The following is a 23,117-nucleotide window of genomic DNA, read 5'->3' on the forward strand; positions in this document are numbered from 1 at the left end:
AATTAAGGTATGTACTTTTTTGTAAACATAATGCTGTTGCACCCTTAATAGACTGTAGTATAGTGTAAGCAACTTTTATATGCACCAGGAAACCAAAAAATTTGTGTGACTCCCTTTTTTGTGATATTCTTTTTATTGTGAATAAAGAGAAAACAGAACCAGCCTGTTCAGGCCTGTTACAGAACCAGCAGTACCTTTGAGGTCTGCCTGTATTTTGAATACTCCTGGCCTCTGCCAGGAGAATGGATTGTGTTGGGAGATTTTAAGCTTGAGAGTGATAATCAATAGTAGATTTGTGTTTTAGGAACTGTGGTCTGGACATAGGGTGGTAGATATAGGCATATCCCTTAAAGAGTGAAGACTTAAAAAAAAAGGCTTTTGCAACCATCCGGATAGAATGTGAAGGTTTAAAATCAGGTAGGGTCTGCGGGGAAGAACATATCGATCTCCCTTCAGTAGTACCGAAGGATGTGCTGCGGGTACTCTGCACCTGTTGCCAGCCTCAGTCATTAATCTGGACACCTGAGGAAGTCTGATTCCGCAAGTGTCCAGTGTTGTATGGAGCACATGCTTATCAGAAGACTGTTGGATGACTTGTGACTCAGACCTCTTTTTATTGACTTGCAGATTGCAAATAGGCAACATATGTATCACTTTACTTTATTAGTCTGGGGAGACCAACACCCCCCAACCTGAGAATAAAGAATTAATGAGAAAAATTACCAGTGATCCCAACAAGATGGAACCCCAATGAGTTACTTAGAGAATGGTGCAAAGTTCAACAATAGGCAAAACTGAAGGGTATGCTGGTTACACAGAACCTCACACAATACAAATCAAAGAGTGAATGTAATATTAATGCTGTGCTATGCTTATTTGCTTAGTCATGTCCAACTCTTTGCGACCTTATGGACTACAGCCTACCAGGCTCCTCTGTCCATGGGGATTCTCCAGGCAAAAATACTGAAGTGGATTGCCATTTCCTTCTCCAGGGGATCTTCCCAATCCACGTATTGAACCCAGGTCTCCTGCATTGCAGGTGGATTCTTTACCATCCAAGCCACCAGGTAATATTAATAATAACTTGGAAATGCCATAATATTAAAATGCCATACTCTTCATATGCTGTTTTCGCCTTCATGGATATCATGATGGTTTAAGAGATTTGGGCCTAAGTAACAAGGCCATAAGAAGAATCTCTCTTACTTTTTCCGTCTCTAATCACTAGACCCTCTTTTAAATGGTGTCTTTTATAAGGCCCACTCCTGATATTCTCCTAAAGAGGTTAATTTTAAATTTAGCTGATTAGGGGCTTTAATTATGTCTACAAAATCTCTTCACTTTTTCCATGGAGCAGGACATAATCGTGGGAGTGATAATGCATCACCTTCTGCACATTCTACTGGTTAGAAGTGGCAGGTTTCACCTACACTCAAAGAAAGATAATTACGTAAGTGAATGTATCATTGAAGACCATCTTAGAATCCTGCTGACTACAAAGGAGGATGAATAAGTTTATCACAGTGATTTGATTTTATCACTTGGAAGTCTGAACTCACTGCTGAAGGTCAGCACTTGCATAGAGAGTATTTTCCCATGAGTTTTGAATGCATTCTAGCTATCTTGTTTTATTTGCTTTGGTTATTCATGTCCACCACAATTTCCAGGATGTCTTCAGGTAGTAAACATTAAGATTATTTTCATTTTAATTGGGGAAATTATTTCTCAAGAGAACAATATCTCTAAGAGTGTGATTGGTCAAGTTGTTTACTGAAAGATAGTTTCTACTTTTCTATTCGTACTTCATGTTTTGCCAAATATCTGCAACATTATAATTTATTTTATATTGAGCTGCAAATTTCCCAGTTTTGCTATGTAAGCTTTTGAGATCATTCTTGCTGTATTTCAAATCTTTTTTTTTTTTTTTTTTTTGCGAGGAGAAGGAAAGAGAAAATGATTGAAATGTGATGGTTGAGATTGACAGATTGAGGTGGACACTTTGAGGGCTACACAGATCCCCCTCCAGGAATGAAGGATTTACTGACTCAGTTGTTGAAAGTGTTGCTAGAAGATGACCCTCGTCTATCAGCCCTCCCTGAGGACTGTCATGCGCTAGAGGAAATTGCTTTGCCCAACATCACATCTCTTTCCAGGGATTGCCTACATCCAATAATTGATAAAGGTAGGTGTATCAGGGTCTGAGGAGTCCTTCCAACTCTAGAGCTAGCTGTGGCAAGATCTAATCCAATTAGGGGATTGCATGCAAATTCATCTTCTCCCTCTTCCCAGTCCTGCTTTCTTGGCCTCCCTTCTACAGGTGATGATCTTGGGAGGACTCCTTAATAAATGATCTACATGCTAAACTCTTATTTAATCTGCTTTTTAGGGGACCCAACCAGTCTAAAGGAGATCAGCCCTGAGTGTTCTTTGGAAGGAATGATGCTAAAGCTGAAACTCCAGTACTTTGGCCACCTCATGCGAAGAGTTGACTCATTGGTAAAGACTCTGATGCTGGGAGGGATTGGGGGCAGGAGGAAAAGGGGACGACAGAGGATGAGATGGCTGGATGGCATTGATGGACGTGAGTTTAAGTGAACTCCGGGAGTTGGTGATAGACAGGGAGGCCTGGCGTGCTGTGATTCATGGGGTTGCAAAGAGTCGGACACGACTGAGCGACTGAACTGAACTGAACTGAACCTGCAACAGCAGACAAAGGATTTGGGCCAGTTAAGGATTGGGCCCTCTTTGTTTTAATCCTGGTCTGTTAATATTATCATCTTTGCCAATTTTAGGTCAGTTTTCAATAATTGAGTTTGTTTATGTGTAGAATTTGGCTGCTTCTTTGAATATCTGGTAACTTTTATTGAATGCTGATCATTTAAGTGTTGCTTTGTTGCACGCTGGGAATTTTTGTGTTTCTATAAATATTATTGAGCTTTGTCTTGGAATGTGGTTAAGTTACTTTGAAATAGTTTGTTCTTTTAAAACTTTCTTTGTTAGGACCAGACAAACATTTAGTCTAGGGTTTATTTTCCTGCAATTCTAAGACAAAACTCTTCTCTATATCAACTCACTCATGATGCCCTGTGAATTATATGGTTCTCTTCTCTAGTTGGTGAGTATAGCCTGTATGAGTTTTGCAAATGTTTCTTCTAATTTTCTGGGGTGGTTTTTTCAATGACTTTGAGGAGTCTCCTCAAATGCGTGCACTGATTATTACTTAGATGAATATTTGAGAAGGACCTTCTGTGATCTCCAAAGTTCTCTCTCTGTGCAGACCTCTAACCTTCAGTATCATGCCCTGCAAACTCTAGGTTGCCATGTCTCCTCCAGATTCTCATCTCTGTGTGCTCGACTCAGGAAATTCACTGGGTTCTACTTCTGTTCTCAACCCATGTACAACCAGGAGATCGTCTCTAGGTACAACTGAGCCTCTGCAGGTTTTGTCTACATGGATTCAACCATACATGGATTGAAAATATTCAAAAAAATGCTGCAAATTTCCAAGAAGCAAAACTTGAATTTGCCACATGCCAACAACTATTTACATAGCATTTACGTTTTATTAGATATTATAAGTGGGCTTCCCAGGTGGTGCTAGTGGTAAAGAACCTGCCTGCCAATGCAGGAGACTAAAGAGATGCAAGTTTGATCCCTAGGTCAGGAAGATCCCCTGGAGGAGGGCATGGCAACCCACTCTAGTGAGAATCCCTTGGACAGAGGAACCTGGCAGGCTATAGTCCATGGGGTCACAAATGTTGGACACAACTGAAGCAACTAAGCACACATGCACACAGGAATTATAAGTAATCTAGAGATAATTTAAAGTGTATGAGAGGATGTGTGTAGGTTACATGCAAATACTGCACCATTTTGTGTAAGGAACTTGAACATCTGCAAAATGTGGTAATCCCCTGTAGATACCGAGGGATGATTGTGGTAACATTTGTGAGGACCATCTAATTTATTTCCTGTCTCAGGGATCTCTGCCTTTCATTGTTTGATGTCCAATGATTTGAGAATGGTTTCATATATTTTGTTTGGGTTTTTAGCTGTTTTTAGCTTTAGCTATTCCAGCTGGGTAAATACATTCTTTTTACTCCATATTGGCAGGAAGTAGAATTTCTTCACCTGAGAATTTATCCATATTCAAAATTAAATTATAAAAAGCAATTCCAGCCACTGGAGAGCTAACAGGCTGGGATCATTTCATAGACTTTACTTGCTTTGTTTATTCATTTGATTAACGTTTGTTGTTACCATGCCTCCTCTTCTGCAGTACCCATATTTCTTCTGTAGCCCCAGCACCTGCAAAGGTGATGACATCTGTAGCACTGTGACCTCACCTGTCTCTCTAGCTCTAGGCCTGGCAGTAGCTTCCTACTATTGCTAATATTTGAGTTTCCTCTGGGAGACCACCATGGAGGCATGTTCCCTTCACCACAAAGGGAACATAGTTGACCAACAGGCCCAGCTGCTCACCCCTCAGTGGATCTACTTAGTGTGGTAATGTTTTCTCCAGGCTGACCCCAGCCTATAGCAAGGGATCCCGATCCAGCTCAATCTCACCTGGTATAGGACTCTGATAATGACTCTCCGCTGCTTGTAGACTCCATTCTCCTGTCTGACATCTTGGCAGAACTGTGGCTGCAGTCTGGGGTTCTTCCTACCCAGTCCTTCCTTCCGGTTCTCATTTCACAGATGTTAGATTTATCTGACTGAAGACTCTAGTTGCCTGCCTGTGCTCCCTTCTACTTTCCCCAATAAATCTTTTGCCTACTTCAGTTCAGTTCAGTCGCTCAGTCCTGTGCGACTCTTTGCGACCCCATGGACTGCAGCACGCCACGGTTCCCTGTCCATCATCAACTCCTGGAGCTTACTCAGACTCATGTCCCTCAAGTTGGTGATGCCATCCAACCATCTCTTCCTCTATCATCCCCTTCTCCTCCCACCTTCAATCCTTCCCAGCATCAGGGTCTTTTCAAATGAGTCAGTGCTTCACATCAGGTGGCCAAAGTATTGGAGTTTCAGCTTCAGCATTAGTCCTTCCAATGAATATTCAAGGACTGATTTCCTTTAGGATGGACTGGTTGGTTCTCCTTGCTGTCCAAGGACTCTCAAGAGTCTTCTCCAACACCACAGTTCAAAAGCATCAATTCTCTAGTGCTCAGCTTTCTTTATATTCCAACTCTCACATCCATACATGACCACTGGAAAAACCATAGCTTTGACTAGATGGACCTTTGTTTGCAAAGTAGTGTCTCTGCTCTTTAATATGCTATCTAGGTTGGTCATAACTTTTCTTCCAAGGAGCAAGTGTCTTTTAACTTCATGGCTGCAATCACCATCTGCAGTGATTTTGGAGCCCCCAAAAATAAAGTCTGACACTGTTTCCACTGTTTCCATTTCCCCATCTATTTGCCATGAAGTGATGGGATCGGATGCCATGATCTTAGTTTTCTGAATGTTGAGCTTTAAGCTAACTTTTTCACTCTCCTCTTTAACTTTCATCAAGAGGCTCTTTAGTTCCTCTTCACTTTCTGCCATAAGGGTGGTGTTATCCGCATATCTGAGGTTATTGATATTTCTCCTGGCAATCTTGATTCCAGCTTGTGCTTCATCCAGTCCAGAATTTCTCATGATGAAAAAAGTTAAATGATGCATATAAGTTAAATAAGCAGGGTGACAATATACAGCCTTGACATACTACTTTTCTGATCTGGAACAAGTCTGTTGTTCCATGTCCAGTTCTAACTGTTGCTTCTTGACCTGCATACAGATTTCTCAGGAGGCAGGTCAGGTGGTCTGGTATTCTCATCTCTTTAAGAACTTTCCACAGTTTGTTGTGACCCACACAGTCAAAGGCTTTGGCATAGTCAATAAAGCAGAAGTAGATGTTTTTCTGGAACTCTCTTGCTTTATTGATGATCCAACGGATGTTGGCAATTTCATCTCTGGTTCCTCTGCCTTTTCTAAATCCAGCTTGAACATCTGGAAGTTCACGGTTCATGTACTGTTGAAGCCTGGCTTGGAGAATTTTGAAAATTACTTTGCTAGTGTTTGAGATGAATGCAATTGTGCAGTAGTTTGAGCATTCTTTGGCATTGCCTTTCTTTGGGATTGGATTGAAAACTGACCTTTTCCAGTCTTGTGGCCACTACTGAGTTTTCCAAATTTACTGGCATATTGAGTGCAGCACTTTGACGACATCATCTTTTTGCCTACTAATCCCACCTCATTGTTGGCCTTTTGGGAACCCAGAGTGACACACTGACTTTCTCTTGTTTGGCTTTCAGTTATCCCAGTACTCCATGACCAGGTTGCCCCTTGTTAAATTCCTCTACTGAACCATCTGGCATGACTGCTTTTTATGCCGACTTGTTGTTTAGTTGCTATAAGTCATGTCCAACCCTTTACATCCCCATGGACTGTAGCCTGACACATTCCTCTGTCCACGGGATTTCCCAGGCAAGAATACTAGAGTGGGTTGTCATTTCCTTCTCCAGGGGATCTTTCCAACTCAGGGATCAAAACTGGATCTCCTGAGTCTCCTGCATTGCAGACAGATTCTTTACCACTGAGCACCAGGGAAGCTCTTAAACATGAAGTCCTAACTATTTCAAGAAGATACTTTAGGGACAATAAGTGGCCCATTGATTGGGTAGGGCTTGCCCCTTGCCTCTGCTTCAACCAGAGGAGGTCCACATTTCAATGTTGCTATTGGGCCACAGCAGTGAATTTCTGAGTATAAGTGGCCAGCTTGCCTCTCACATATTCATTTTGTTTACCAGGCATTCTCACAGCCCTTGCTTGCAGCCAGGGTCTGCCATTTGTGCAGCATGAGACATAATGAAGTGTGGAGATCACCAGTTAGAAGGCTAAGGATAACACTCAATGAATTTCTGGAAACTCCAAGTATAGACTGGTCTTGAAGCTTGTCCTGCTTCATCTCAAATGGTGTACAAATAGCAGAGGGTTTATTTGGCATCCTGGGGTCTGGAACTATTTATAAATAGCACATACTGAGTTTGAGACATGAATAATGTGTCCCACTGGCTGGACAGGGGTAGGGGGTTGACTTTGATTGTCTTTTTATTTCCCACTCTCTCTGGAAACCCAATCGATTGGGGCTAATTTCAAGCTGCCTGTTTTAGGCGGGTGCAGGCTCTCAGACACTGCTGTTAATGTAGTTCTTTATTCTACTCTGAACTTTTGCCTCCTTCAGAAATAGAGCTTTGCCAAGAAAAGCAAGTTCTGTGTTTGGTAGTGAGCCAATTAAAGCATATGACCATAGTTCTAGATGCCATTACCCTTCAATTTCAAGACAGCATCTTCCCAAAAAGGGCTAAGTAATGGGGTTGCACATTTTCTCAAGTTTTGTGGAATGGGAGAAGGATTATGGTGAAACATTTGACCTGGCTCATATAGACATTTTATTACCTACCCAGATGTGTTCCTCTCCCCAAAACAGGCCTTCCAATCATGGTGATTGGGACTTAGTTGTGCCAAGAGCTTACTATCTGAGCCTCCATTCAAGTCAGTAAAATAAGAATTGTAATGATATATGTACATCCTATTTTTACAAGACTATTATAAGAATCAGATTCAAAACAAGCTAACATACATAAAGACCCTATTAATATACAGTGCTGTCCAAGTTCAAATAGCTTTATATGCCAAGTGATATAATAGAAAAATAGATGAAGTACAAGCTGTTCTTTGAGGGTGAATAGTTTAACATCTGAATTTGGGGGTAGACACAAACATTTGAACCATAGAGGAAGGGGACAGAAAGTACAGTTATAAGCTGAACTTGTTAAATGGTCCACTTGTTAGATGAGATAAAAGCAAAGAGGGTTTTTGTTTAAAAAAACAACACAAAACTGTATTATGATACTGTATGAGAAAGAGAACATTTGTTAGCTATTGATGGGAAGTTAGCCCATGGCACAGAAATGGTGCTTAGAACACAGAAGTGAAGATGATTACTATTGTTATTATCTGTGTCTAATCAGAATCTGTAATGATTAAGTCATTACTTTAGAGAACAGGATGTGGCATTTTGTGAAGACCAAGATTTTTGTATGAACCATAAACAGATTTGCATCTCTCACTTAAAAAAAAAAACATGGCCAAGAGGCTAGACGAGAGCTTTGAAACTCAAATATGGTTTCCATTCCTGTAGCACCAGCATCACCTGGGAGCTTTTCAAATACAGGATCTCAGGCCTATCCCAGACTTACTGAACCAGGATCTTCATTTTAACAAGATCCTCAGGGGGTTTTTAATGGATGTTAAAATATGAAAAGGTTTGGTTTTAAAGGAACTATCTCTCTCTCTCTGCAAGTTTCTTGGGGAGTATCTACATGGAAAAACGATGCTACCAGATCATATATAGGGATTATTCTAATTTTGGATTTCAAGAGAGGGGACTTTTGTCACATCTGACATTCCCCTATTAGCCTGATTCTCACCAAACATATCATTCTTAACATCAATCTTTCCCCGCAACTCGTTCTTAAATTCCTCTTATGCTCTGTCTGTCTTCCTTTTCTTTTCTCTATCTTCACTCTCTCTCACCATGGTATTCTGCAAGACTCCATTAACAAGCAAGAGCACATGCATGGTGGACAGAGAGTGCCAGTTGGGTACTTCTCTTTCAAACTCTGCCTTCAGGATGTCATGCTGGTAGCCTGAAATCAGCCATGACAAGAATATTTACACTGGGAAATTGCAAACAATACAAATCAAATCTTCCCTTTGTCTTAGCTAGTATACTAGCATAGGACTGCCTCTCTTTTCTTTCTCAGAACTTTTTATTCTTCTCCTTCTTTCTTTGTTATTAACCCTCTTTACTTCTTCTCTTCCATTTCTGCTTCTTTTCTCTGATCTCTTCCTTTTTCTCTTCTGGGAAACCACCATCAACAACAGCATGACAATATAACAAAATAAAGAACAATCAACATTCTCTTAACCCAAACAGCATTTAAACTTCTAGAACCTCTAAAAAAAATAAGATGAAAGTTACTACAATACCACAGTTAAGGAAAAGAAAAGTCATGAATTTTTAAATGAAATTAGAAATAGTGAAGTATCAGTTTTCTCTAACCAAACATAGATCAAAGTGTTCAGAAATATTCTATTATTTATCAAATCTCTCTTTAGATTAAAACAAATTTCTTCCTCAAATATATATATTTGAAATAATGGAAAAGTAATGTTTTAGTAAATTAAGTCATTTTCTTTAAATTCTAAGCCCTGCTGGCCCTTGAACCACATGAGTTTGATCTGTGTGTATCCACTTGTATGCAGATTTTATCCAGTAGTAAATACTACAGTATCACACACTGTTGCTTTAATCTGTGGATGCAGACCCACAGACACAGAACCACAGATACAGGTGAACCTCAGGTATGGAGGAACTATGGATGTGGAGGGCAAACTATACATGGATTTCAACTGCATGGAGGGTTGGTGCCAAGTTGTTCAAGGACCAGCTATTTTAGCAAAGGTAGGCTAGGTGTCAAGACACTATGCTGGGATCTCTTACATCTGTGATTTTTTTTCTATTATTTTATTGCATATAGATCTATACCCAAATATTTCATAGGATCAAAAGTTTTAGTAGGCTGAACTGGGAAGCTAAATACTTTGCATTATATTCTTACGTAGGAAACTATGGGTGACATTCTCATCAACAAACTCACCGATTAACTTTGAAACCAAAGGATATTTATAAGTTTGGAATTTTGTGTTTTTTTTTTTCTTTTATCATGATATTGGTATGTTCTTTGGTACTGACTACCAGTCTGGATGCTGATGTTCATAAATAAATGTTTTTGTGTTTATCAATGTTCAGCTTCTCATGTAGAACACCTGTCACGATGCAGTAATTGATAGAAATGGCTGTACAGAGGATTAAGAGTATATTAGGTTGATGAGATTTTAATTGTTCATTAAGTCAATCATTTCTTGAGTGAATTGTTTATTTATTCCTTAAGTCTGTGATGTGCTATGTTGACTATGCACCACATCTAAGTGATGTGGGTGCAAAAATGAATAAGACATGCCCTCCAAGAGTTTATCTTTATGGTTAACATAACAAAACATCTTCTTTGCTGCTTGAGTGGGCCTCTCATCGCAGTGGCTTCTCTTGCTGCTGAGCACAGGCTCTCTGGCCCATGGGTTTAGTAGTGGTAGCTCCCGGGCTCTAGAGTACAGGTCCAACAGTTGTGGCCCATGGGTTTAGTTGCTCCATGGTATGTGGGATCTTCTTGAATTAGGGATCGAACCCATGGCTCCTTCATTAGCAGGCAGATTCTTTACCACCGAGCCACCAAAGAAGCCACCCAAAGAAGTGGTTTTAAAATGAATTGTAATAAATGAGTAAAACAAAGAACGTATGAAAAAGTGGAAACAGTTTTATAGCACACAATACAAATAGGATAAATGACAATAATGTGGGAAAGTTCAGAATGTGCTCAGTGAATATGTATGAATTCAGAGGTATTGAAGGTTTGTGTGTGGATGGAGGATGCTATGGTCTGAAAGTTTGTGTTCCCCCCAAATTTATATGTTGAAATTCTAATTCCCAGTCTGGTGGCATTAGGAGGTGGGACTTTTGATTAGGTCATAAGAACGGATCCTCATGAACAGGTTTAGTGCTCTGATAAAGGAGACCCGAAGAGCTCCCTTATACTTTTCACCATGTGAGGACACAGCAAGAAGCCCCATTTATAAATCAGAAAGCAGGCCTTCACCAAAAGGTCTTGAACTTCAAGTCTTCAGAACTGTGATTAATAAATTTTGTTTATAAACCGCTCAGTCTGTGGTATTTTTATTATGGTAGCCTGAAAGGAATAGGGCAGAAATGAGAAGTTGGGAAATGAGAAGATATTGATGTTGAGGCTAGTTTGAAAGTTTTTTGCCTACTTTGAAATGTCTTAAAAGTCGATAGAATATTTTTCAAAAACAAATGCAATCATAAATCTCATATGAATGAACAAACATATGTCAAAGATTTTAATGAACTCATCAATTGATGCAGATAAGGTGATTATAATTTGTTCAAGAGAAGATGAAGAAAAAAAACACATATGAGCTGTAAATAATACTGAAATGAATTTAAAATATGTGCCAAGCTGGCTTATGTCGGGGACTGGAGCTGTGGGGGCGAGGTTGAAGGAACAGAAAGTGGTGGGAGAGTGGGAGAATCAATTATAATCACCTTAGGTAAGACACATTTTCCTATCTGTGGGAAAGAATCATTTACTTACTATCAGTTATTTACCAGTTATAGAGTTGAAAAATGGCTGGAAGATGATGAAAAGCTCAGAGAGTCCATAGAATTAAATAATCTATAAAAATGTACTTAGACTACGCTTAGCCTTCTGTCTAAGAGGGCTAAATATTTTATTTCACAGCATTTCACAACTTTTTTCTACAGCATTAACTTATTTCTGCATACTGTGTATGTATTAGAGTAGTAATATAAATTAAAGAATATGTTGTAAGAATCTGCACTTTTCACCATTTAAACTCCTTGAGAGGCTTTCTCTGTGGTTCAGTGGTAAAGAATTTGCCTGCAATGCAGGCAACATGAGCTTGGTCCCTGGGTCAGGAAAATCACCTGTAGAAGGAAATGGGCACCCACACCAGTATTCTTGCCTGGGAAGTCAGATGGACAGAGGAGCCTGGGGGGCTAAAGTCCATGGGTCTCAAAATTGTCAGACACTACTTAGTGATCAAACAATGACAACAACGAACTCCCTGAGAGGGGAAATCGGTCTTGTATCCTCAGAGTCTGGCGTAGTATTGTGTGAGTAGCCTCTCACTAAATATTGACTGAGAGTTGATTTGGAAATGGGAGCAGATCCTCTTGGAAGGTAATGATGTTGCAAGTGATCATTATGATGATACTGTGATATTGTGAGTGGATGTATTTGGACATATGGAAATACATGAGCTAATTATTTAATAGTACTAATAATTATCAACACCCCACATGAGTAATTACAAAAACTATTAGTAATCAAAAATTCATTCTAGCAATAAAGCATGGATAAGTACACTTCAATCTGTTACATGCACAGGAAAGGCCAGAAAAAGTGGCAGTGACTTACTCTGGCTAGTATAAAATTCCAATTCATGAACATCAAACTGTCAAAAGCGTTCGACCTTTACTTTCTCTCTGGTGTTAGCTTTTGTTCTTGCCCCTTGTTGGTCTCTTGAGTAGAACTGATCGACAGGCATGTCAAATTCCATCCTGGCAGCTCTTTTTAAGGGGGATTGATGATCATGTAAGAACAGGCATTAACCTTAAACATGGCTTATTAACCCAGACGCCTTGAGGCTATGTGCTGAGGTGCCAGTGCTTCCTTTGGGCTCAGTCAGCTGGGCTCCTAGGTGTTAGCATTTTCAGCAGAGACCTGGGTCTACTTAGAAAAAATAAAATTTTCTTCCTTGTAAATGAAATTGTTGTTACTGAGTATGAAAAGGAAGGGGCAATAACAAATAATCTCTTATCCAGATACAATATTTCAGCAAAAGTATTTTTGGAGTAGGTCAACATCTTTTTTTTTTTTTTTTTTTTTAATAAAAGCTTAAAAAATGTTGCACACATAAAGTCAGAATTAAAAATTGTGATGTGGTTTGGAAATGAGATTAAAGAGTTGAAATTTACCATCTAAGCAACTTTACTCTCCTTTAATGTAAACTCAGTTTGTTTCTGCCAGGTAATTTGCTACCATAATGAGTTACCTAGCCTTCTAGTATTTGGATGGTGTGATCAAATCTCCTACTTAGAAGGCACGAAGCATCTTGAAATGCCTTAAGTTTCTTTAGATGACTTTGAAATATAATTTTCAGATACTATGGATTCTTCTAATAAGGACTATCTCACATATAATATATAACATAGTTATATATTATATAATTATAATAAATACATATTTATGTATTTATACAACATAATATATATTATATTTCATAATATATGTGTTATATGTTATGCAATATAAATATTTATATAAATATGTGGTTTATTTAATCATAGATTTATTTAATCAAATATTATCATATTGATACTTACAAAATTATATATGATATATAATAAATACTATAAAATTATAAGCAAGCCAATAGTAAAATAGGGATAGAGACTCAAAAAAGCCAGTCCTTTACTTCTTTTAATTTTCCAAGATGAGAACAAAGGAAGAAGGTATCTGAATTACCTATCTGAATGAAGGTAATAGGAATTCTGCATTTGCATAAAGATATGTCTTTCAAATGGCTTTTGGAGAGCTAGAATAAGCATAGAAGAGGATGCCAGATGCATAATGCTGGCCCAAAGTGGTCCCAGGGGTCAATTTTCTGGTGAAAGTGTAGGAATGTGCATTTAAATTGGACATACTATTTAATATGATGGACAGATATAGTCAAGGCTGGGAGATTATTCAAATGAAGAACATAACACTTTGACCTATAACAAATCTGTTGTGGAAATTCCAGTGGGAAGAATAACAAAATGAAGCAAACCCAGCTCCACACTTAGTTAGAATCTTCTTGTTGATGATGGTGGCAGGTGGCCTGACAGGACCGGGGAGCCAGAGTAAACCTTCCTTCTCCAGATGAATATCGGACAGTTCTGCACACCATTAAAGGCCGTTGTTCCTCAGCTATTACAGACAATCTTAAGCTCTAGGCATGAAGTCATAAGTGCAATTTTAAATTTTTGAGATGATTTTATTAACTGACTACTTGACTACAGAGAATTCCACTGAAAAAGATGGCAGCTTAAGTACTGTTTGGCTTCCTCCTTTCAGATCAGTTCTGGAGGAACCTGGGAGACTGAAGACATAACGGGTACAACAGCTGGGGTTGAGGTGGCCTGACTAGAAGGTGAAGTAAGGGTTACAAGCAATTCTTTATCTTCTTTCTCCCAGTTGTCTAAGAGGCAGTAATTGTTTCTTTCTTCTCCAGATATTGTGAGCAGCATACTCAGTCACAGAAGTCAGCGGGGATGATGTTAGGGCAGAGCATGGCCCTGGTGGAGTGACCCACACAGACAAGAATTAACTAGGCACCTTCAGTAATTTCTAGTTCATGTCCTCCCCTCCAAACTCTGAGGACTGGTAGATTGGAATGGTGAAGATTGCATCATTCAGTGCTGCTTATTTCTGAAACGTTTACATGTACGTTCAGAACAGGTTATGTTATAGAGTGGCAGCAAATGGGAGGGTAAATTCTGTAAGACCTTGGGCTGACTGAGGGCCCTCCTTCTACTTCTTAAATTCAGCCACGGGGATGTGGACCAGGACCAAGGTTTTGGGTCTTTCTCAATACACATTTCAAGATAAAGTAGCTAACTAATAACTCCCAAGGACCATGAGCTCAAAGGCCAAAATAATCAGACTCTTGATCAAATAACCTCTATAGAGTATACATACACACACACACACACACACTCTCACACACACAAGAAATTATATTACAATGAAAGACTTATTGAAACAGAAGCCTCAATAATTTCACTAAAATAAAATAAAGACACAAGGGATCTATAAAACCATGTTTCAGGTTGTAAAAAAAAGAGAAATATGGAAATATTAGGTATGAAAATAGTAAATTTGATTTATAAAACACAATGCCTGGAATAAATAGCTGAAGAATTAAGTAATGAGTCAGAAATCAGATTGAAAATTTCCTTAGAAGGCAGCAGAAAAGAGGGGCATTATACCCCAATGAAAGGCATGATAAACAAGAAGGTATAAGCATCATAATACATGTATACTCAACAATATAACGGAGAAGGCAATGGCACCCCACTCCAGTACTCTTGCCTGGAAAATCCCATGGATGGAGGAGCCTGTAAGCTGCAGTCCATGGGGTCGCTAAGAGTCAGACACGACTGAGCAACTTCACTTTCACTTTTCACTTTCATGCATTGGAGAAAGAAATGGCAACCCACTCCAGTGTTCTTGCCTGGAGAATCCCAGGACGGGGGAGCCTGGTGAGCTGCCGTCTATGGGGTAGCATAGAGTCGGACACGACTGAAGCGACTTAGCAGCAGCAGCAGCAGCAGCAGCAACAATATAAAGGGGTCAAAGGAACAGAACTGAAGTAAGGAATAGAGAAAGTCACTAACTACATTTGGAGATGCTGAAACACTATTCTTAGAAACTGAAAGATCAAAAAGCAAAGCAAAACAGGCAAACAAATAAGACCAGTGATACCACCTATCTGAATATACTTGAGTTTTATTTATCTCTATACACAGACACATATTTATATCTGCCAGTATCTCGGCTGCTGCTGCTGCTGCTAAGTCGCTTCAGTCGTGTCCAACTCTGTGCAACCCCATAAATGGCAGCCCACCAGGCTCCTCTGTCCCTGGGATTCTCCAGGCAAGAGTACTGGAGTGGGTTGCCATTTCCTTCTCCAACGCAGGCATGCATGCTAAGTTGCTTCAGTCGTGTCCAACTCTGTGCGACCCCATGGACACCAGCCCACCAGGCTCTTCTGTCCACAGGATTCTCTAGGCAAGAATACTGGAGTGGGTTGCCATTTCCTTCTCCGTGTCAATATCTCTATCATCTATATTTATCTAATTTATATAAACTCTTTACTCAGCAAATAGAGGATGTATTTTATTGTTGATCAATCCAATCAAATTCAATCCATCAAATCATATCAATCCCATCAAACCAGTCCCAGACAGTCAATCAAGTCAAATCCAGTCAAACCACCAACACGGAGGCAAGATCCTCCACCAGCAAGATCACATCTTGCTATAGGCTCAGTTGATAGTAGCATTTTTTAACAATAAATTATTTTATATTAAGTTACATACATTTTTTAGACATAATCAGTTGAGTTCAGTTCAGTCACTCGGTCGTGTCCGACTCTTTGCAACCCCATGAATCGCAGCACGCCAGGCCTCCCTGTCCATCACCAACTCCCGGAGTTCACTCAAACTCATGTCCATCGAGTCAGTGATGCCATCCAGCCATTTCATCCTCTGTCGTCCCCTTCTCCTCCTGCCCCCAATCCCTCCCAGCATCAGAGTCTTTTCCAATGAGTCAACTCTTTGCATGAGGTGGCCAAAGTACTGGAGTTTCAGCTTGAGCATCATTCCTTCCAAAGAAATCCCAGGGCTGATCTCCTTCAGAATGGACTGGTTGGATCTCCTTGCAGTCCAAGGGACTCTCAAGAGTCTTCTCCAACACCACAGTTCAAAGGCATCAATTCTTCGGCCCTCAGCCTTCTTCACAGTCCAACTCTCACATCCATACATGACCACTGGAAAAACCATAGCCTTGACTAGACAGACCTTTGTTGGCAAGGTAATGTCTCTGCTTTTGAATACGCTATCTAGGTTGGTTATAACTTTCCTTCCAAGGAGTAAGCGTCTTTTAATTTTATGGCTGCAGTCACCATCTGCAGTGATTTTGGAGCCCCCAGAAACAAAGTCAGCCACTGTTTCCACTGTTTCCCCATCTATTTGCCATGAAGTGATGGGACCAGCAAATAGCTGTGAAAAGAAGAGAAGCAAAAAGCAAAGGAGAAAAGGAAAGATATAAACATCTGAATGCAGAGTTCCAAAGAATAGCAAGAAGAGATAAGAAAGCCTTCTTCAGCGATCAATGCAAAGAAATAGAGGAAAACAACAGAATGGGAAAGACTAGAGATCTCTTCAAGAAAATCAGAGATACCAAAGGAACACTTCATGCAAAGATGGGTTCGATAAAGGACAAAAATGGTATGGACCTAACAGAAGCAGAAGATATTAAGAAGAGATGGCAAGAATACACAGAAGAACTGTACAAAAAAGATCTTCACTACCCAGATAATCACGATGGTGTGATCACTGACCTAGAGCCAGATATCCTGGACTGTGAAGTCAAGTGGGCCTTAGAAAGCATCACTACGAACAAAGCTAGTGGAGGTGATGGAATTCTAGTTGAGCTATTCCAAATCCTGAAAGATGATGCTGTGAAAGTGCTGCACTCAATATGCCAGCAAATTTGGAAAACTCAGCAGTGGCCACAGGACTGGAAAAGGTCCGTTTTCATTCCAATCCCAAAGAAAGGCAATGCCAAAGAATGCTCAAACTACCGCACAATTGCACTCATCTCACATGCTAGTAAAGTAATGCTCAAAATTCTCCAAGCCAGGCTTCAGCAATATGTGAACCCTGAACTTCCTGATGTTCAAGCTGGTTTTAGAAAAGGCAGAGGAACCAGAGATCAAATTGCCAACATCCGCTGGATCATAGAAAAACAAGAGAATTCCAGAAAAACATCTATTTCTGCTTTATTGACTATGCCAAAGCCTTTGACTGTGTGGATCACAATAAACTGTGGAAAATTCTTCAAGAGATGGGAATACCAGACCACCTGATCTGCCTCTTGAGAAATTTGTATGCAGGTCAGGAAGCAACAGTTAGAACTGGACATGGAACAACAGACTGGTTCCACATAGGAAAAGGAGTTCGTCAAGGCTGCATATTGTTACCCTGTTTATTTAACTTCTATGCAGAGTACATCATGAGAAACGCTGGACTGGAAGAAACAAGCTGGAATCAAGATTGCCGGGAGAAATATTAATAATCTCAGATATGCAGATGACACCACCCTTATGGCAGAAAGTGAAGAGAAACTAAAAAGCCTCTTGATGAAAGTGAAAGTGGAGAGTGAAAAAGTTGGCTTAAAGCTCAACATTCAGAAAACGAAGATCATGGCATCCGGTCCCACCACTTCATGGGAAATAGATGGGGAAACAGTGGAAACAGTGTCAGACTTTACTTTTCTGGGCTCCAAAATCACTACAGATGGTGACTGCAGCCATGAAATTAAAAGGCGCTTACTCCTTGGAAGGAAAGTTATGACCAACCTAGATAGCATATTGAAAAGCAGAGACATTACTTTGCCAACAAAGGTTCATCTAGTCAAGGCTATGGTTTTTCCTGTGTTCATGTATGGATGTGAGAGTTGGACTGTGAAGAAGGCTGAGCACAGAAGTATTGATGCTTTTGAAGAAGACTCTGGTGGTGTTGGAGAAGACTCTTGAGAGTCCCTTGGACTGCAAGGAGATCCAACCAGTCCATTCTGAAGGAGATCAGCCGTGGGATTTCTTTGGAAGGAATGATGCTAAAGCTGAAACTCCAGTACTTTGGCCACCTCATGCAAAGAGTTGACTCATTGGAAAAGACTCTGATGCTGGGAGGGACTGGGGGCAAGAGGAAAAGGGGACGACAGAGGATGAGATGGCTGGATGGCATCACTGACTTGATGGACGTGAGTCTCATTGAACTCCGGGAGTTGGTGATGGACAGGGAGGCCTTGCGTGCTGCGATTCATGGGGTTGCAAAGAGTCGGACATGACTGAGCGACTGATCTGATCTGATCTGATCTGATGGGACCAAATGCCATGATCTTCGTTTTCTGAATGTTGAGTTTAAGCCAACTTTTTCACTCTCCTCTTTCACTTTCATCAAGAGGCTTTTTAGTTCTTCTTCACTTTCTTCCATTAGGGTGGTGTCATCTGCATATCTGAGGTTATTGAGATTTCTCCCGGCAATCTTGATTCCAGCTTGTGCTTCTTTCAGCCCACCGTTTCTCATGATAATGCTATTGCACAATTAATATAAAACAGTATGTTGTCAACATAACTTTTATATGCATTGAGAAGCCAAAAAAATGCATGTGATATTTTTATTAAAATATTCTCTCTGTTGCAGTAGTCTAGAACCAAACCCACAATATCTCTGAGTTATACCTATTCCCAACTCCAATCTAATCTAGCTATCCTGTTTCACCTGAGATGGGAGAAAAAAAAAAACAAAACTCAGAAATCCTCGTGAAGTTTACTATCCAGAGGCATAAGCTCACTAAAGACTAAGACCTAATCATAGGATCGCAGAATGCTTCCCCTCCCCCATGGCTCACCACCACACCATTAAAGGCTTATTTATAAGTTTTTGTTTTTGTTTTTAACCCAGTCAAATAAAACCAAAGCACACAAAACTGAACCAAATCAAACCAAAATCAATCAAATCAAATAAAAAGTGAAATCAAATGAATCCAATCAATCTCATGAAATCAACCCCTTGTGCTTAGAAAGCATTATGCCATTTCTCTGTCTTCTGTTTCCTTATCTGTAAACTATTAACATCTGTTTCTAGACTCTGATGAAAAGTAAGACAATGCACTTCAAGGTGTGTTTCATAGAGCTGGAACTGCACTAGGTGCTCAGTACATACCAATTCAACGGCCTCTGTGTAAGTCATGGGTCAGTTCCTCCCAGGAGTATATTAAGTTCTCAGGAAGATGAATGACCTCACCCTCGCCTCTGTGGGGGTACTTCAGTCGGATTGTTGCTTGGCAACAATAATCCATTTTTCTGATAACCTGATAGTGTTAGTATTGCTTCCCGCAACACTACTCAGAAATGACTTGATCTCTGTAGAGAGTCTGCCTCTCTGAGTTGCAACCACCTTTTTGTTTCCTTCAATGAAATCACTGTACCATTCTTTCTGATTGAAACTAATCATCCTTGTGGAAATTACATGGCTTAAGGATTTCCCCTTAAGAGAATTAAATTTTTCAGGCAGTAACACTGCCATTGCTGTTACAGAATTTAGCAACCGCTATTTTCAGTTCTTTTGACATTTTAAGGATGCAAGATCAGCAGTTACTTTCTTTGATGAAAATTCTACACCCTCATTGACCATCTATAGGTCACTAACTTTTGAATGATGAAATGAAATATATATATGATCTGATTGAGTCATGATGGATACTTTCTGGGAGATATTCATAAATTAAACCATACTGACACACCAGGGAACCTGTAACATAATACTTTCTCTCAGGGGAAAAGAGACTGAGAATGATTCTTTCCTTATTTCTCTTTACAAAGTATATCTTCTTGGTAACACAGAGGCTGACAGCATTTGATGATGGAAAAGTTATAGTCATGCGTTTAATTTTTAAATAAGAGAAGATTATATTGAAAATCATAAAATGATAACATAATATCTTGAAGTGTTATGGTATATTTTCCCACTGGAATTCAGAAGTTTTCACATAAATTCTTCTCTTTGGCACTTTTGTCCATTTTGAAGCTTTGTTGGTATAAAATGCAAACAAAAAATTTTAAGTATTTTATGAAGATTCTGTTGTCATATTTATGACTTCTGAGCATCTAATATCTTTTCTAAGTTCAACATAGTACAATTTTAGTAGTATATTCTAAAAGATTATTTGGATAAATCACTACCTAGCCCACTTTATTTCTTAGCTTTATTGATAGAGTACTACTTACATGCATATACACTTTAGTATTGGCAAAGAACTATTACAACCGTACTCTCTTATTTGATCATTATAGTCAGGGCATATATTTTCTAAGTATTACAGATGAGAATTTGGAACACAATGTAGTTCAATGATAACAAGTCATCTGATTCCTAAATCCTAAAATTTTAATGAATCTTATGCTCCCATTTGCAAATGGTAATACCAAGGATGGGGAAGCCTGGCATGCTGCAGTCCAGGGTGTCCCTAAGACTCAGATACAACTGAGCAACTGAAAAAAAAAAAATACCAAGGCACTGAAAGTTAAATGCTCAAGATCACAGAACATGTTTGTTATGGAAAATTTGGTAGGTTCTGATAAGTATAAATCACTGCTCAAAATAAAAATCTACTGAGAATTATCAGTGTTGGTTATTTGATGGAGCAAGTGCATATATTGCTCTCTTATTCCTAGAGGCTTCTGATGACAATTAGATTGAATTCTCAACTCTGTACATAACCTACCAAGCCCTGCCACATCTGGCCCCTGCCTATTTCCCATCTCATGTGTGACTCTGCTTATTCTATAGCCACACGGGTCTTCTTTCTGTTCCCCAACACTCCTAATTCATTCACACTGCAATCTTGCAGTTGCCACCCCCTCTTTGAGACATATTGTCCCCACGTTTTCTCACAGTTTGCCGCTTCTCCCTTTCCCTTGTCAGCAAAAACAGCCTCTTCAGAGAAGCTATCTTGAGCAGTGTTGCAGTTTCTCTTCTCTCACCCTGGTCCTTCTCTCCATCATATCACTCTGTTTCTTGATCAGGTCACATTTTTTGTTTGATTTTGCCTGTCTCCCAACTAGAATATAAGATCCATTGAAGTGAGGGTTGTTGATATTATTCATCCTATTTACTGCTGAATGCCCACTCTTAGAACACTGCTTAGCCCACAGTAAGCATTTTATAAATATGTGTTGAATGGGTGGATGCTTTCCCTCAGGAAACTGGAGTAGGGTTTGGAGGAAGAAGATGGATTAGAGAACAGTCTCTTGTTTAGCTTTCACTTGAAAGGGATTGAATGAATAATAGTTAGATTTCAAAGAATAGAGCACAGCCCAATATTAGGGATTCAAGAGTAATAAGAAACATACCTATTAATATCTTTTTTAAATTTATTTATTTTAATTGGAGGCTAATGACAGTATTGTAGTGGTTTTTGCCATACATTGACATGAAACAGCCATGGGTGTACATGTGTCCCCTGTCCTGAAACCCCCTCCCACCTCCCTCCACATCCCATCCCTCAGGGTCATCCCAGTGCACCAGCCCTGAGTGCCCTGTCACATGCATCGAACCTGGACTGGTGATCTATTTCACATATGGTAATATATATTACCATATACATCTAAGGGCAAGAATCCCTTAGAAGAAATGGAGTAGCCATCACACTCAAACAAAGAGTCTGAAATGCAGTACTTGAAGAATGCAATCTTAAAAATGACAGAATGATCTCTGTTTCCAAGGCAAACCATTCAATATCACAGTAATCCAAGTCTATGCCCCAACCAGTAACCCTGAAGAAGCTGAAGTTGAACAATTCTATGAAGACCTACAAGACTTTCCAGAACCTCCAGAAGAAGACCTTCCAGAACTAACACCCAAATAAGATTCCTTTTCATTATAGGGGACTGAAATGCAAAAGTAGGCAGTCAAGAAACACCTGGAGTAACAGACAAATTTGGCCTTGGAATACAGAATGAAGCAAGGTAAAGGCTAATAGAGTTTTGCCAGGAGAATGCACTGGTCATAACAAACACACTCTTCCAACAACACAAGAGAAGACTCTACACATGGACATCACCAGATGGTCAATAATGAAATCAGACTAATTATATTCTTTGCAGCCAAAAGATGGAGAAGCTCTATGCTGCTGCTAAGTCGCTTCAGTCGTGTCTGACTCTGTGCGACCCTATAGATGGCAGCCCACCAGGCTTCCCCGTCCCTGGGATTCTCCAGGCAAGAACATGGGAGTGGGTTGCCATTTCCTTCTCCAATGTGTGAAAGTGAAAAGTGAAAGTGAAGTCGCTCAGTTGTGTCCTACTCTTAGCGACCCCATGGACTGCAGCCTACCAGGCTCCTCCGTCCATGGGATTTTCCAGGCAAGAGTTCTGGAGTGGGGTGCCATTGCCTTCCCCAGGAGAAGCTCTATAGGGTCAGCAGAAACAAGACCAGGAGCTGACTGTGGCTCAGATCATGAACTCCTTGTTGCCAAATTCAGACTTAAATTGAAGAAAGTAGGGAAAACCACTAGACCATTCAGGTATGACCTAAATCAAATCCCTTACAATTATATAGTGGAAGTGAGAAATAAATTCAAGGGATTAGATCTGATAGAGTGCCTGATTAACTATGAATGGAGGTTCTTGACCTTGTACAGGAGACAGGAATCAAGACCATCCCCAAGAAAAAGAAATGCTAAAAAGCAAAATGGCTGTCTGAGTAGGTCTTACTTACTAATAGCTGTGAAAAGAAGAGAAGCAAAAAGCAAAGGAGAAAAGGAAAGAAATACCCATTTGAATGCAGAGTTCCAAAGAATAGCAAGGAGAAATAAGAAAGTCTTCTTCAGTGATTAGTACAAAGAAATAGAAGAAAACAATAGAATGGGAAAGACTAAAAATCTCTTCAAGAAAATTAGAGATACCAAGGGAACATTTCATGAAAAATGGGCTCAACAAAGGACAGAAATGGTATGGCCCTAACAGAAGCAGACGGTATTAAGAACAGGTGGCAAGAATACACAGAAGAACAATACAAAAAA

The 23,117-nt window shown here is 39.7% G+C and overlaps 1 long non-coding RNA gene across 1 annotated transcript; it reads left to right on the forward strand.

The window, feature by feature from the left end:
* The first annotated feature begins 935 nt into the window (after positions 1-935).
* LOC129626562 (uncharacterized) lies at positions 936-2,607 on the forward strand. Its single transcript, XR_008702038.1, has 3 exons — positions 936-1,067; positions 1,944-2,182; positions 2,387-2,607. It is a non-coding gene; the product is annotated as an uncharacterized LOC129626562 (long non-coding RNA).
* Positions 2,608-23,117: the final 20,510 nt, after the last annotated feature.

This window comes from Bubalus kerabau, chromosome 14 (assembly GCF_029407905.1).
Source record: "Bubalus kerabau isolate K-KA32 ecotype Philippines breed swamp buffalo chromosome 14, PCC_UOA_SB_1v2, whole genome shotgun sequence".
Taxonomy (NCBI): domain Eukaryota; kingdom Metazoa; phylum Chordata; class Mammalia; order Artiodactyla; family Bovidae; genus Bubalus; species Bubalus kerabau.